The following is a 14,597-nucleotide window of genomic DNA, read 5'->3' as shown; positions in this document are numbered from 1 at the left end:
CATGAAATCTCAGTTTATGAAACTTGTCACTAGCAATTTCTGGAATTGTTTATGCCCATGTGTCAGTATAGTTTGCATTGCATCATTTTGTATTCCCTTATGCTGGCATATGTGATCTGCCACTTCACAAATGAGTTGTTGTTCAATTCCTCTTTACAATAATGTTATAATTAAAATGAACTAACTTATTAGATGGGTAGTCAGCGTAAAAGCCAGTGAGTAAGGGAAATGTACGAAAGCACTTTCTTGAGCCTAGCAGAACACTTATATAGTACTTACATTAAATTAAATGGGTTGTTTAGTATTTTAATATGGATGTGTGACGCCCTGGACTGGCCAGGTAGTCACAGGTAGGCACTTGCACAACACCGATTCCTAATAAGGTGACACCAGCCAACCTACTAAGCCAGGGTTCCCCAACTCCAGTCCTCGAGGGCCGCAAACAGTGCATGTTTTCAGGATTTCCTTAGCATTGCATGGGTGTTGGAATCATCAACTGCGCAGGTGATGAAATTATTGCATGTGCAATACTAAGGAAATCCTGAAAACATGCACTATTGGCGGCCCTTGAGGACTGGAATTGGGGACCCATGTACTAAGCCCTAGTCCCCTCCCTGTGGGTTTGATGTCCACACCAGGGGGGTGGAGCAAGGCGGTTTGCCACGCCCACCTAGGAGTTCACAGGCCCAGAGGCAGGAAAAACCAGCAGTTGAAGAGCAGTTGTGGAGAGATGAGTTTGAGGAGAGGAGGAGAGCAGTTGTGACAGTGGAAGTGAAAGGAGTAAATCTGTCAGTATCCTGGGTAGGAGCCCGGGCACTTTTGCTAGGAGGTAGACGGTGGTGGCCGTCTGCAGGAGCCGGGAAGACAGTCTGGTGGAACTGTAGGTAACCGGGACAGGGTAGTGGCCCGCCGGTACCGAATCGGGGAACCGACTGGAAACCGGAGCACACGAGGGGGTACTCAGACCCTGAAACGCGGTCCCAAAACTACCGGACCCCATTAATTAACTGATTGAGGTCTGGACTATAGGTCCTTTCCCATCCAAGTCCCTAAAGAAGGCAACAGCCCACCGATTCCGGATAACGGCCACCGCTGAGGCCAAGAGATCTAAAGGCCAGTGCCTACGGGCAAACGGGCTCTCCCGACACAAAACGCTGGGGAGCGGACTCCCGTTGCTGAAGCACGGGCTGTCCACAGCTACAGGAGGTGCAGGAGAAAGGCGGACACTATCAACCTGTTAGGGAACCTGAAGCAGCCGGCTGCGGGCACCAACCACCATCTTGTTGGTTTACCAGAGACTCCTGTGTATCTATCAGAGTGAGTACCACTGTGCCCTCAGGCCACGCACCGCCCTGCCCCACCGAGCACCGACATCGCCCTCACTAGATCGGGTCCCCGGGCCACCACCCCTGCCCACGAATGGGCTAACACCAAAAGCTGCACCAACATCTCCCCCGGGGTGCCTAGTCAACTGCAGCGGTGGTGCACACCTTCACCACAACCCGTGGATGGCGTCACGAACTTTAATCTAAAACCCCCTTCAAAGCGCCATCTCCTTGCAGAGCGACGTGACCCCCGGTCCGGAGACGCTCGAGCCACTGACACACAAGCCCGGATCCGAGCGGCTCGGCTGCAGCCGAGCCCGGGGCGGTACAGATGGCTTATCCTTAGGATAGGTCATCAATATCAGATCAATGGGGGTGTTAAACCCACCCTTGCCCATTACCTATACACTGTGTTCAACAGCTATGGATGTGCTTTGGTGTAGAGTGTGATAACACAGCTCCTCCAACTACATAGTGGCCACAGTGTGGTAATGTAGATCCACCCCTATTCATTTGAATAGAAGCAGATGTGCAGTATCCAGTCACAGCAACTATGTGATTTACGGCGCTATACTGTGCAGCTCAGTGGTGTAACTAGAGATTGATGGGCCCTAGTGCAAAGTTTGGACCCGCCCCCCCTCCACGTACCCCGACATTTGGGGCACGGGATGACTCTGACACCTGGGGTACATGATAATTACGTTGACACTTGGTTCTTACCCTCAGCATCCAGGTTTCCCATGATCTAAAAACCCTCTATCAGCACCCAGATTTCCATGTTCTGATATCCATCTTTTCATCGTCACCCAGCTTCCCCATGCTCTGTTATACATCTTTCCCTCAACACCCAGCTATCCCATATGAGAGCATGGGAAAGCTGGGTGCTGAGGGAAAGAGCCTTTTACCCTCAGCACAAAACGTTTGAATCCCATGCTTGTATCTTTGTCCTCCCTTTTATAAAGTTCTCCAAATACTGTAATGGCCCCCACAAAGCCTTCCATATAGTATAAAAGGTCCCACATAACCCTTGATATAAAAGGAATGCACCCCCATAGTCCTCCATGTATAATGCATTTCCCATAATTCTCCATGTATTATACCTCACCCCATAGTACTCAATAGATTATACTGCACCACATAGGCCTCCATGTTTTATAATGCACCCCTATAGTCCATGTATAAGGTAGCCTTCATAGTCCTCCATATATTATATAGCCCCCCCATAGTCCTATATGTATTATAATGCAGCCCCATAAACCTTCATATTGTATTATGCAGCCCCATACTCCTCCATGTAAATGCACCCCTATAGTCCATGTATAAGGTGTCCTTCATTTTGTATAATGCATCCCCCACTAGGTCTCCCTGTGTATAATGCAGCCCCCACCAGGCCTCCCTGTGTATAATTCAGCCCCCACCAGGCCTCCCTGTGTATAATGCAGCCCCCACCAGGCCTCCCTGTGTATAATGCAGCCCCCACCAGGCCTCCCTGTGTATAATGCAGCCCCCACCAGGCCTCCCTGTGTATAATGCAGCCCCCACCAGGCCTCCCTGTGTATAATGTAGCCACCACCAGGCCTCTCTGTGTGTAATGCAGCCTCCACCAGGCCTCTCTGTGTGTAATGCAGTCCCCACCAAGCCTCCCTGTGTATAATGCAGCCCCCAGCAGGCCTCCATGTGCATAATGCAGCCCACCAGACCTCCCAGTGTATAATGCAGCCTCCCTTTGTGTAATACAGCCCCCACCAAGCCTCCCTGTGTATAATGCAGCCCCCCAGGCCTCCCTGTGTATAATGCAATGCCCCCCAGGCCTCCCTGTGCATAATGCAGAACCCCCAGGCCTCCCTGTGTATAATGCAGCACCCCCAGGTCTCTGGCTACTGTGTACTCCCTGATTTAAAAAAAAAAAATACTCACCGCTCTGTTTGTTTCACCACTGCTCTATCCTCACCTCTGTCCTCTGTTCCCCTGCTGCTCCGGTCACTATCCTCCCGTTCTGCGCCCTGTGCTCTCAGCACAGCAGTCACACAGGAGTGACGTTACCGCGCACAGGGGGAGAATGATGGAGCATAGAGTGACATTCTATGCGTCATCATTGCTGTGCGCGATGACGGGGGAGGGGGCCCGGTGGCGATGCCGATGATACTGGGCAGGGGCGCCCGGTGCCGTCACCGATGATGCCGGGCAGGGGGGCCCGGTGTTACCGGCGGCAGCATTGGTATATATAGCGGATATATAGCGGCTGCGTGGTCTGCAGAGCGGGCCCCTGAGCTTTCGGGCCCGGTCGCAATGGCGACCTCTGCGACCATGGTAGTTATGCCCCTGTCCACAACTAATTACATCCAGCTACTGAAAACAGCTGATCAGCTAGGGTGCCAGGTGTCGCACTACTACAGATCTGTTAATGATGACTAAGGGGTACTTTGCACGCTGCGACATCACAAGCCGATGCTTGCGATGCCGAGCGCGATACTACCCGCCCCCGTCGCAGGAGCGATATCTTGTGATTGCTGTCGTAGCGTATATTATCACTACGGCAGCTTCACATGCACTCATCTGCCCTGCAACGTCGCTCTGGCCGGCGACCCGCCTCCTTCCTAAGGGGGCGGGTCGTCCAGCATCATAGCGATGTCACACGGCAGGCGGCCAATAGCTGCGGAGGGGTGGAGATAAGCAGGATGTAAACATCCCGCCCACCTCCATCCTTCCTCATTGCAGCCGGGACGCAGGTAGGAGATGTTCCTTGCTCCTGCAGCTTCGCATACAGCAATGTATGCTGCCGCAGGAATGAGGAACAACATCGTACCTGTCGCTGCACCGGCATTATGGAAATGTCGGACCCTACACCGATGATATGATAACGACGCTTTTGCACTCATTAATCGTATCAAAAAGGATTTGCACACTACGATATCGACTGCGACGCCGGATGTGCATCACTTTCCATTTGACCCCATCGACATCGCACGTGCGATGTTGTAGTGTGCAAAGTACCCCTTAGACTAATGATAGGCCATCAATATTAAAGTACCAAACAACCGATTTTAAGTTATTTACCACATTGTTTGGACTATAAGACACACTTTTTAACAATAAAACTACTGCTAAAAAGTATCTGCGTCTTCTAGTCCGGATACAGATTCCTGTGCTAGAGAAAGATGCTGACACTGTGTCCTCCCTGATCACAGACAGCTCTCTATGTGATCGATGCAGAGCAGGAGCGGAAGCTTACCAGGACCTGAATGGCGGCTGCAGGAGCTAAGCAGCTGAAGGACATTCTAACCGTTATACTCTAGGACCTTTGAGGTCAGGCAACTGATCACATGACCTGAAAGGTCCTACAGTTAACCATGTGGAAGGTTCTTCAGCTGCTCAGGGTATGCAGTCTCTGTTCAGACCCCGATCAGCAACTGCAAGCTGTGGTAGTGTATAGTGTGTGGGTGTGACTGCAAGGTGTGGTAATGTAAAATAAATGTGCATATTTAAATGTAGCAGAGCTGTAATTGTGTCTATATGTGCATGTACCAGAACTGTTTGTGTCTATATGTGCATGTAGCAGAGCTGTGTATTACTATATGCGCATGTAGTTTGCATGTAGGAGAGCTGTGTCTATGTGCATGTAGTTTGCATGCAGTACAGCTGTATGTGTGTATATGAACATGTAGCAAAGCTGTGTGTATATATGCATGCAGTTTACATATATATAAAGCTGTGTGTATTTATATGCGCATGTAGTAGAGCTATATGAGTGCCTATATGTACATGTAGCAGAGCTGTATGTGTGTCGATATGTGCATATAGTTGGCATATAGCAGAGGTGTGCGGGTTTATATGTGCATGTAGCAGAGCTGTATATGTCTATTTGTGCATGCAGCAGATCTGTGTGTCAATATGTGTATGTAGCAGAGTTGTATGTATCTATATTTGCATGTAGTTTCCATGTAGCAGAGCTGTGTCTATGTGCACATAGTTTGCATGTAGTAGAGCTGTATGTGCGTTTAAATGTGTATGTAGCAGAGCTGTGTAAATATGTGCATGTAGTTTGCATGTAGCAGAGCTGTGTGTATCTATATCTGCATGTAATTTGCATGTAGCAAAGCTTTGTGCATATAATACACACTGCAAAGAGACATTAACAATAGATTTATTGCCTTCCTGTTCTACCCTAGTACATTATAATTAGTGCTGATGACCCTTGTTCATTACACCTTCATGAAAGTTTTAATTAATAGGGAAAATGTTTTTTCCTATTCACTGCTGTCTAAACCTAGGATGCGTGTTATGGTAAGGCGCGTCTTATAGTTAGAAATATGGTAATTCTGCACCCTGCTGACTGTTTCTTTTTTATTTGCAGGAATCAATTATGATGAAACTACCAAAGATTGTAGCCATCCACAAATAAACTGTGTCCATATACAAACCCATAAGTGCCTCCAAGATCCAGCAAGCAGCATTTATTGTATTGATTTATCTGTCAGATGAAAGAGCAAAGACTGTCTAAGAATTCATTCCATCAATAAAGGACTCAGTCTCTAAAGTGTTTCTGGAAAATATATCATTATATTAAAAAATTGCAATCACTCTTAATCTAGATGATAATTGACATAGATCTGCATATTATATAAAAAAAAAATAAAAATACGGTAAAAGTTCTAAGCTTAGTGGAAAAAAAAAGAAAATGGGTCTTTATTTGGTTGTCGTAACACTGGTGCATCCTAAAAGTAGAGTGCTTGAAAATAGCAACATAGAAAAGCTGAAATGTAGCAAATTTTTGAGGTTTGAGTGAATAAATCTCAACTTTATTTGAAGTTTGGAGTACGCTTTCAGTTTCCTTCTTCTGGAGTTCTCGGCTACTGACCTGATCTCTCTGCAACTGTTGGAATAGGGTTCCTAGCTTACCTTGTTATTATTCCATACCTGTGGTCCCAACTCACGCACACCACAGGCTAGAGTCTGTTCCTGGTTCTTCACCAGTCCTCTCACTCCTTGAACACAATGGGATCTCCTACATCACACATTTATCCCAATTTCTTCCTGCCCATTAATCTCTTCTTCACCCAGGAACTTGGTTTATTCAGTAGTGCCCCAATCACAAGCTAATTGTGGTATCAATTGACAGGTTTCCTCACAGATTACAACAATAGCAGAGGTTTGCAGTTTCTCAGTCTATTTCCAAGAGGGGATTTTGGCTATGCTAACAAAAAAGGCATCATCAAAAGAATAATTAAAGAGGACAAACCACCAGGATTTTCACATATAAACTAAAGCTAGTGCTATACTGGTGCTAGGATGCTGATTCTAAACATACTTTAAGTTGTGAGATCGGATGTATACTTTCTGAAATATAGGCAAGTAAAGTTTGCGAAATGCACTGTTGATTGATAGCAGCTACACAATATCTAATAGGCGGGTCAGGATTTGCTAGTTACTCCTGCCCCTATGCCTGCCTCCCCCTGTTCTTCCTCCCTCCTTCCTCCCCCTGTAATAACAGTGACAGAGGGAGGAAGGACAGGCAGCAGACAGAGGCGGGAGTAACTAGCAAAAGCTGACCCACCTATTAGATATTCTGTAGCTGCTATCAATCAAATAACAATGTATTTGACAAGCTTTACTTGTCTATATTTCAGAAAGCATACATCCGATCTCACAACTAAAGGTATGTATAGAATCAGCATCTTAGCACCAGTATAGCACTGGCTTTAGTTCTTATATGATAATTCTGGTGGTTGGCTCTCTTTAGCATTCTATTAACATATTTTAAATTGCTAGGATTTTCTAGGATGTCTGGGTCACTCACCCGATATCCCAAACATTTTATCTAGCTTTTATTAAAGTTTTCAAGGAAATACAAAAACAAGAAAAGTCACAAAAGTGTTAATAGAACAAATCAACCACAATGGTCTATAAAATAACAGTACTCTGTGAGGAGGTAACGAACAAACCAACCTAATATTATATAAGGTTACTGATAATGTGACAGAATGTTATGCTTGGCCGTTTACGTCAGAATAAATACCTCCTAAACTGTCAAAGCAGCTCCACCAAGTCATGAGATAGTAAATGGATTCTTAATAAGGGTTACTGACGGATTAGCAGATAAGGCAGAATAAAAATTTGCCTGATTATGTGGATTTTCCCAGGAAATGTGATTTGCAGATAAATTATTCCCTGTGAATTGAATTCCCCTCTCCGGACCCCAGAGCATAATAAATGTAAGATGTTAAGAATACAAAAATACTTACACTCACCTCAGCAGTCATCTCTGCGGTCCCTCCAATCTCCACTGTGCCTTGTCTGCTGCTCATCACATCTTTTATCACTATTTTTATCACGCTCAATCCCTGAACCTCCTCATGCTGGGCCAGGACACAACCGGCTATGATGAGGCCTTGGACGGTTCTGCGCAAACAAAAGTAAGGTCTTCATGTCATGACATCAGCATGCACCATGACCCAAGCATCATCGGAGCTGAAAGTCCTGGCGTGAAGAAGCCCGGGGATTCAGTAGTGGTGTTAAAAAGATGCAATGAGGATCGAGAAAGTGACGGTGAGGAGCAGAGGGGCCAGAGAGGTGGGAAGCAAGATGTGACTACAACTGTTTTTTTTTTAATTTTTGAAACCTTTTGATGGCATTTTACTTTTATGATTCAGCAAAGTAGAGGCCAGAGGTGGAAGTAAATTACAAAAAAATCCACATTTTGGCAAATGCTGATTTCTGTAATGTTGGAGTCGACAATAGTCACTCATCTCTGGTTGCCAATGTTTACAAATCCTCTTTTCATATTTTAGTTTAGGCAAATGCGTGATTCAGACAATTATCAAAGACATAATGAGGGGCACCGCAGCCCGAATGTGGATGCTGCCCCCTGACTGCTGGCCCCCCCCGGTATTAAAGTCCGTTTCCCCTTTAAGAGATCTCCCGACAGCCACCACGCCTCCGGAGGCGTCCCATTGTTCTTCCGCCCACTCCATATATACGCCCTGCGTGACCAGTTTCCGGCCTCTCTTAATCAGGACCCGGACCTGTTTGGGCAGCCAGTGGCATGCACCCGCTGTGAGAGGCGGTAAGAGAGGTATCAGCAGGGAGGAAAGCGTTTCTGCTCACGGTGCTTTAGCTGTGAGCGGCTCCCTCCCTGCTGAGGCTCAAGCTATGTATGCCAGCGAGCAGCGTTCTGAGGGAACTACCCGCCCGCCGGTCAGCTTGTGCTCACTGTCAATCAGCCCCAACCCCCCCCCCCCTTATCAGCAGGGAGGGAAGCGTCCTGCTCAGGGCACTGTTAGCTGTGAGTGGCTCCCTCCCTGCTGAGGCTCAAGCTATGTGTGCCGGCGAGCGGCGTTCTGAGGGAACTACCCGCCCGCCGGTTAGTTTGAGCTGCTGCTAAATTTGAAAAAGAGCGCTTCGCGCTCTTTGCCGGTGGCCCCGCCCACCCGCCTGTCACCACCAGCAGTACGGAGGAACAGGGAGATTAGAGTGCAGGCTGAGGGTGGGTGCAGCCCTGTCACAGAGCAGGTTGGAGGCACTGCAGTGGGGAATGTACTGTGCAGGCACTAACCTGCAGGAGATAAAAAAAAAACCTCCCCCACACACACTCAACCAACCCCCCCCCCCCCCCCCATCCTCCATTTGTATGCCCAGAATGCCAAGGATACTAGCCTGGGAATGACCAGGGGACATGTGGTTCTACCAGTGAGTGGGTGGGTTAAGGGGTACGGCTAGGACCCACTTCAACTGTTTCTGGTCGAGGAGAGCGGGAAGGGAACATTTGCAATATGCATGGAGCAGCAGCAAGCAGGTGGCATGGTCCCCTCCTGCTGATGCCCCACCTCATCCACAGATTAGTGTGCTGGTGTTTTTTATGGGCCAGCGTGATGCCACAGGACAACACCCGGATTCCCCCCCCCCTAGGCCAAACCCCATCCCATATGACACTTTACAATGGGAAACGTTGACAGCCTTCCCCCGTTGTCACACATGGGTTTCAGCATGTCATTGCATGTCATTGCGGCGGTGGGTGGCGGTGCCTACCTTCGCGCTGTGCTGGTATGTACAGGGACCCCGGCCACGGTAGCAGTCTATGGCGCGGGTAGCCGCCGTGACTGGAGTCTGTCATCTTCACCCTGACCCAACTCCCACCCCCCCCTTTTTTTTCTTAAGAATAAGCTCCGGTGAGGTCCCGTGTGCGGACGAAGAGCACCTGAGTGTGCATTGGTCCGGACAGCGGGGTTGCGGTCTGCATCTGGCGAGCAAATTCAGAGCCGGGTCTGCCATTACCTGCATCACCTGGTGAGTACCCTGATGCAGAGTGTGGGGTGGGATAAGTGGCCCTGGGAGGGTAACGTGATGTTCCCCCCCCCTTTTTTTGATAAAAGCCGTAATAGTATCTGTCATCCCTACCTCTCGTAGTCAGCATTTCACAATCTGACTGCTCTAACTGTAAAAAAGCCTTCCCTATTTCGGAAGATTAAGTCTGGCGCCAGTTCTTTATATTGACCACACATGAATTTATACAAATGAGACCCCCCCGTTAAATACCCTACTTTAGTGCTATAATTGAGAGACGGGATCTATATTGGTCATGGGTAATTTTATCGAAATGTCAGAAGTGTATTTTTGTACATTTGCATTGCTTGATTGTTTTTCCCCCAAAGTTACTTCTCTTTTTATAGAAGTAATTTTTGTCCTTTTACTAGATTCTTCTTCTTTGGTTAATTATGTACGGTTTTTATTGTTTCCTCACTGTAGGAGACAAAAATAAACAAGTGTGATGGAAGAAGTGGCAATTTTATTCATTTGCATAATAATTATGCCCACTAATATTTTCGGAACAATTATGTCCACATAAATATTCTCCTAAAAGTATAAACTCAAGGCTATCCAATGTTTGATCAGACAGAGATCACCCCAATATTATACTATAGAGTGTGCCGACTAGCTCTATTATTTGATGCACCTATATGGCTAGAATAAAGCAGTTACTGACCACACCATTTACCAGGCAAATCGTAATTCGAAAGCCTTGCTATTTGCCATTTAGCAGTGGTTGAAGAGTGCTTGGTACCTGCTAACATCTTTTAAACAGGCTCTAAAAGCTGACAGTGGAGACAGAGGAGGCACCAACAATGTTGTTCCCCTTCTATCTATATTTGAAAAGCCTTCATAAGGATGCAAAAAAAAAAATATGGATATAGTTTTTATCTGCTATCACCCAGTATATGGAGGTTTTTTTTATCTTTTGGCCCTGTGGACCTACAGTTATGAGCCTCAACTTTTCGGGTAAGGTCATTTTCATTGCGGTCATTTTTCTAAGGCGCCTTTCCCAGGCTGCCTAGTGCATGAATAAGTGGCAGTGTCGCGTTACCCGGATTTGGTACACCGGCCAACCCCAGGAGTGGAAAGGTTAAACTTGATGCTTCTGATACATGTAATCAGTAGAGTTGAGCGCGGTTCGTGGTTCGTGGTTCTCCAGTTCGCGGCTCGAGTGATTTTGGGGCATGTTCTAGATCGAACTAGAACTCGAGCTTTTTGCAAAAGCTCGATAGTTCTAGAAACGTTCGAGAACGGTTCTAGCAGCCTAAAAACAGCAAAATCCTAGCTTGGTTTCTGCTGTAATAGTGTAAGTCACTCTGTGAATCAAACTATTATCACATTTCAGTGTATAGTGTGCGTGAACAGCGCCTTCAGATCACTGCTGTTTCTATAATGGCGATCGCCATTTTTTTTTTTTTTTTTCTTGTCTTCCTTCCCTAAGCGCGCGCGTCTTGTGGGGCGGGCCAGCATGTCAGCCAATCACAGACACACACACACCTAAGTGGACTTTGAGCCAGAGAAGCAACGGCATGTGTGATAGGATCTGCATGTCACATGTCCCTGCATTATAAAACCGGACATTTTCTTCACGAACGCCATTATCTGCCTTCTGCGTCTTTGGTGTCAGACATCACTGTCGCAGTTCCGTCCTCCTGAGTCCTATAGCCGATACAGCTGTATGCGCTGCATACACAGCGTTAGACAGCTTAGGGAGAGCACATTCTAGCAGTCCTTTTAAGGGCTCAAAGCGGCAGGGTCAGAGAGCCATAAGTGACAGGTCCTGCAAACAGCAACAGCGTCTGTGTAGCCCAGGTCAGGGATTTCCTCCCTGCATTTCACCATTAGGAGGGAATAGAAAGGCAGGCTTCCATTCCTCTACCCAGAGCACCACAATCCTGCCACTGTACCCTCTTGTCCTCTGCACACTCCAACTCATTCTAAGTAAGCCATTATACTAGCAAACACTCAGTGTACCTAGTGGCATCCTATACGTGGCTATTGGACTTTGCTATAGTCCCACTAGTGCAAAGACATTAGCAGAGCACGTCTGCCTGCATTGCACACTACAACTTTTTTAAACTAAGCAATTTTACTAGCAAACACTCAGTGTACCTAGTGGCATCCTATACGTGGCTATTGGACTTTGCTATAGTCCCACTAGTGCAAAGACATAAGCAGAGCACGTCTGCCTGCATTGCACACTCCAAGTTTTTTAAACTCAGCCATTATACTAGCAAACACTCAGTGTACCTAGTGGCATCCTATACGTGGCTATTGGACTTTGCTATAGTCCCACTAGTGCAAAGACATTAGCAGAGCACATCTGCCTGCATTGCACACTCCAAGTTTTTTAAACTCAGCCATTATACTAGCAAACACACAGTGTACCTAGTGGCATCCTATACGTGGCTATTGGACTTTGCTATAGTCCCACTAGTGCCAAGACATTTGCAGAGCGCATCTGCCTGCGTTGCACACTCCAACTAATTATAACGAAGCCATTATACTAGCAAACACTCAGTGTACCTAGTGGCATCCTATACGTGGCTATTGGACTTTGCTATAGTCCCACTAGTGCCAAGACATTTGCAGAGCGCATCTGCCTGCGTTGCACACTACAACAAATTATAACGAAGCCATTATACTAGCAAACACTCAGTGTACCTAGTGGCATCCTATACGTGGCTATTGGACTTTGCTATAGTCCCACTAGTGCAAAGACATTTGCAGAGCACGTCTGCCTGCATTGCACACTACAACTTTTTTAAACTAAGCAATTTTACTAGCAAACACTCAGTGTACCTAGTGGCATCCTATACGTGGCTATTGGACTTTGCTATAGTCCCACTAGTGCAAAGACATTTGCAGAGCACGTCTGCCTGCATTGCACACTACAACTTTTTTAAACTAAGCAATTTTACTAGCAAACACTCAGTGTACCTAGTGGCATCCTATACGTGGCTATTGGACTTTGCTATAGTCCCACTAGTGCCAAGACATTTGCAGCACGTCTGCCTGCGTTGCACACTCCAACTAATTATAACTAAGCCATTATACTAGCAAACACTCAGTGTACCTAGTGGCATCCTATACGTGGCTATTGGACTTTGCTATAGTCCCACTAGTGCCAAGACATTTGCAGCACGTCTGCCTGCGTTGCACACTCCAACTAATTATAACTAAGCCATTATACTAGCAAACACTCAGTGTACCTAGTGGCATCCTATACGTGGCTATTGGACTTTGCTATAGTCCCACTAGTGCCAAGACATTTGCAGCACGTCTGCCTGCGTTGCACACTCCAACTAATTATAACTAAGCCATTATACTAGCAAACACTCAGTGTACCTAGTGGCATCCTATACGTGGCTATTGGACTTTGCTATAGTCCCACTAGTGCCAAGACATTTGCAGCACGTCTGCCTGCGTTGCACACTCCAACTAATTATAACTAAGCCATTATACTAGCACACACTCAGTGTACCTAGTGGCATCCTATACGTGGCTATTGGACTTTGCTATAGTCCCACTAGTGCCAAGACATTTGCAGAGCGCATCTGCCTGCGTTGCACACTCCAACTAATTATAACTAAGCCATTATACTAGCACACACTCAGTGTACCTAGTGGCATCCTATACGTGGCTATTGGACTTTGCTATAGTCCCACTAGTGCAAAGACATTTGCAGCACGTCTGCCTGCGTTGCACACTCCAACTAATTATAACTAAGCCATTATACTAGCACACACTCAGTGTACCTAGTGGCATCCTATACGTGGCTATTGGACTTTGCTTTAGTCCCACTAGTGCCAAGACATTTGCAGAACGCATCTGCCTGCGTTGCACACTCCAACTAATTATAACTAAGCCATTATACTAGCACACACTCAGTGTACCTAGTGGCATCCTATACGTGGCTATTGGACTTTGCTATAGTCCCACTAGTGCAAAGACATTTGCAGCACGTCTGCCTGCGTTGCACACTCCAACTAATTATAACTAAGCCATTATACTAGCACACACTCAGTGTACCTAGTGGCATCCTATACGTGGCTATTGGACTTTGCTATAGTCCCACTAGTGCCAAGACATTTGCAGAGCGCATCTGCCTGCGTTGCACACTCCAACTAATTATAACTAAGCCATTATACTAGCACACACTCAGTGTACCTAGTGGCATCCTATACGTGGCTATTGGACTTTGCTATAGTCCCACTAGTGCCAAGACATTTGCAGAGCGCATCTGCCTGCGTTGCACACTCCAACTAATTATAACTAAGCCATTATACTAGCACACACTCAGTGTACCTAGTGGCATCCTATACGTGGCTATTGGACTTTGCTATAGTCCCACTAGTGCCAAGACATTTGCAGAGCGCATCTGCCTGCGTTGCACACTCCAACTAATTATAACTAAGCCATTATACTAGCACACACTCAGTGTACCTAGTGGCATCCTATACGTGGCTATTGGACTTTGCTATAGTCCCACTAGTGCCAAGACATTTGCAGAGCGCATCTGCCTGCGTTGCACACTCCAACTAATTATAACTAAGCCATTATACTAGCACACACTCAGTGTACCTAGTGGCATCCTATACGTGGCTATTGGACTTTGCTATAGTCCCACTAGTGCCAAGACATTTGCAGCACGTCTGCCTGCGTTGCACACTCCAACTAATTATAACTAAGCCATTATACTAGCACACACTCAGTGTACCTAGTGGCATCCTATACGTGGCTATTGGACTTTGCTATAGTCCCACTAGTGCCAAGACATTTGCAGCACGTCTGCCTGCGTTGCACACTCCAACTAATTATAACTAAGCCATTATACTAGCACACACTCAGTGTACCTAGTGGCATCCTATACGTGGCTATTGGACTTTGCTTTAGTCCCACTAGTGCCAAGACATTTGCAGAACGCATCTGCCTGCGTTGCACACTCCAACTAATTATAACTAA

At 46.7% G+C, this 14,597-nt stretch overlaps 1 protein-coding gene across 1 annotated transcript in view; it reads left to right on the top strand.

Annotated features, from left to right (window-relative positions):
* The window catches only part of LOC142310070 (BPI fold-containing family B member 4-like), a 126,321-nt gene extending 120,557 nt beyond the window's left edge, over window positions 1-5,764 (top strand). The window contains exon 16 of the mRNA XM_075347538.1: window positions 5,680-5,764. The gene's annotated coding sequence lies outside the window, so the exon portion shown is untranslated. The remainder of the gene's footprint in view (window positions 1-5,679) is intronic.
* The last annotated feature ends 8,833 nt before the right edge of the window (window positions 5,765-14,597 follow it).

The sequence above is a fragment of the Anomaloglossus baeobatrachus genome, chromosome 5 (genome assembly GCF_048569485.1).
Source record: "Anomaloglossus baeobatrachus isolate aAnoBae1 chromosome 5, aAnoBae1.hap1, whole genome shotgun sequence".
Lineage (NCBI taxonomy): Eukaryota > Metazoa > Chordata > Amphibia > Anura > Aromobatidae > Anomaloglossus > Anomaloglossus baeobatrachus.
This window is presented reverse-complemented; position numbering and strand designations above follow the sequence as displayed.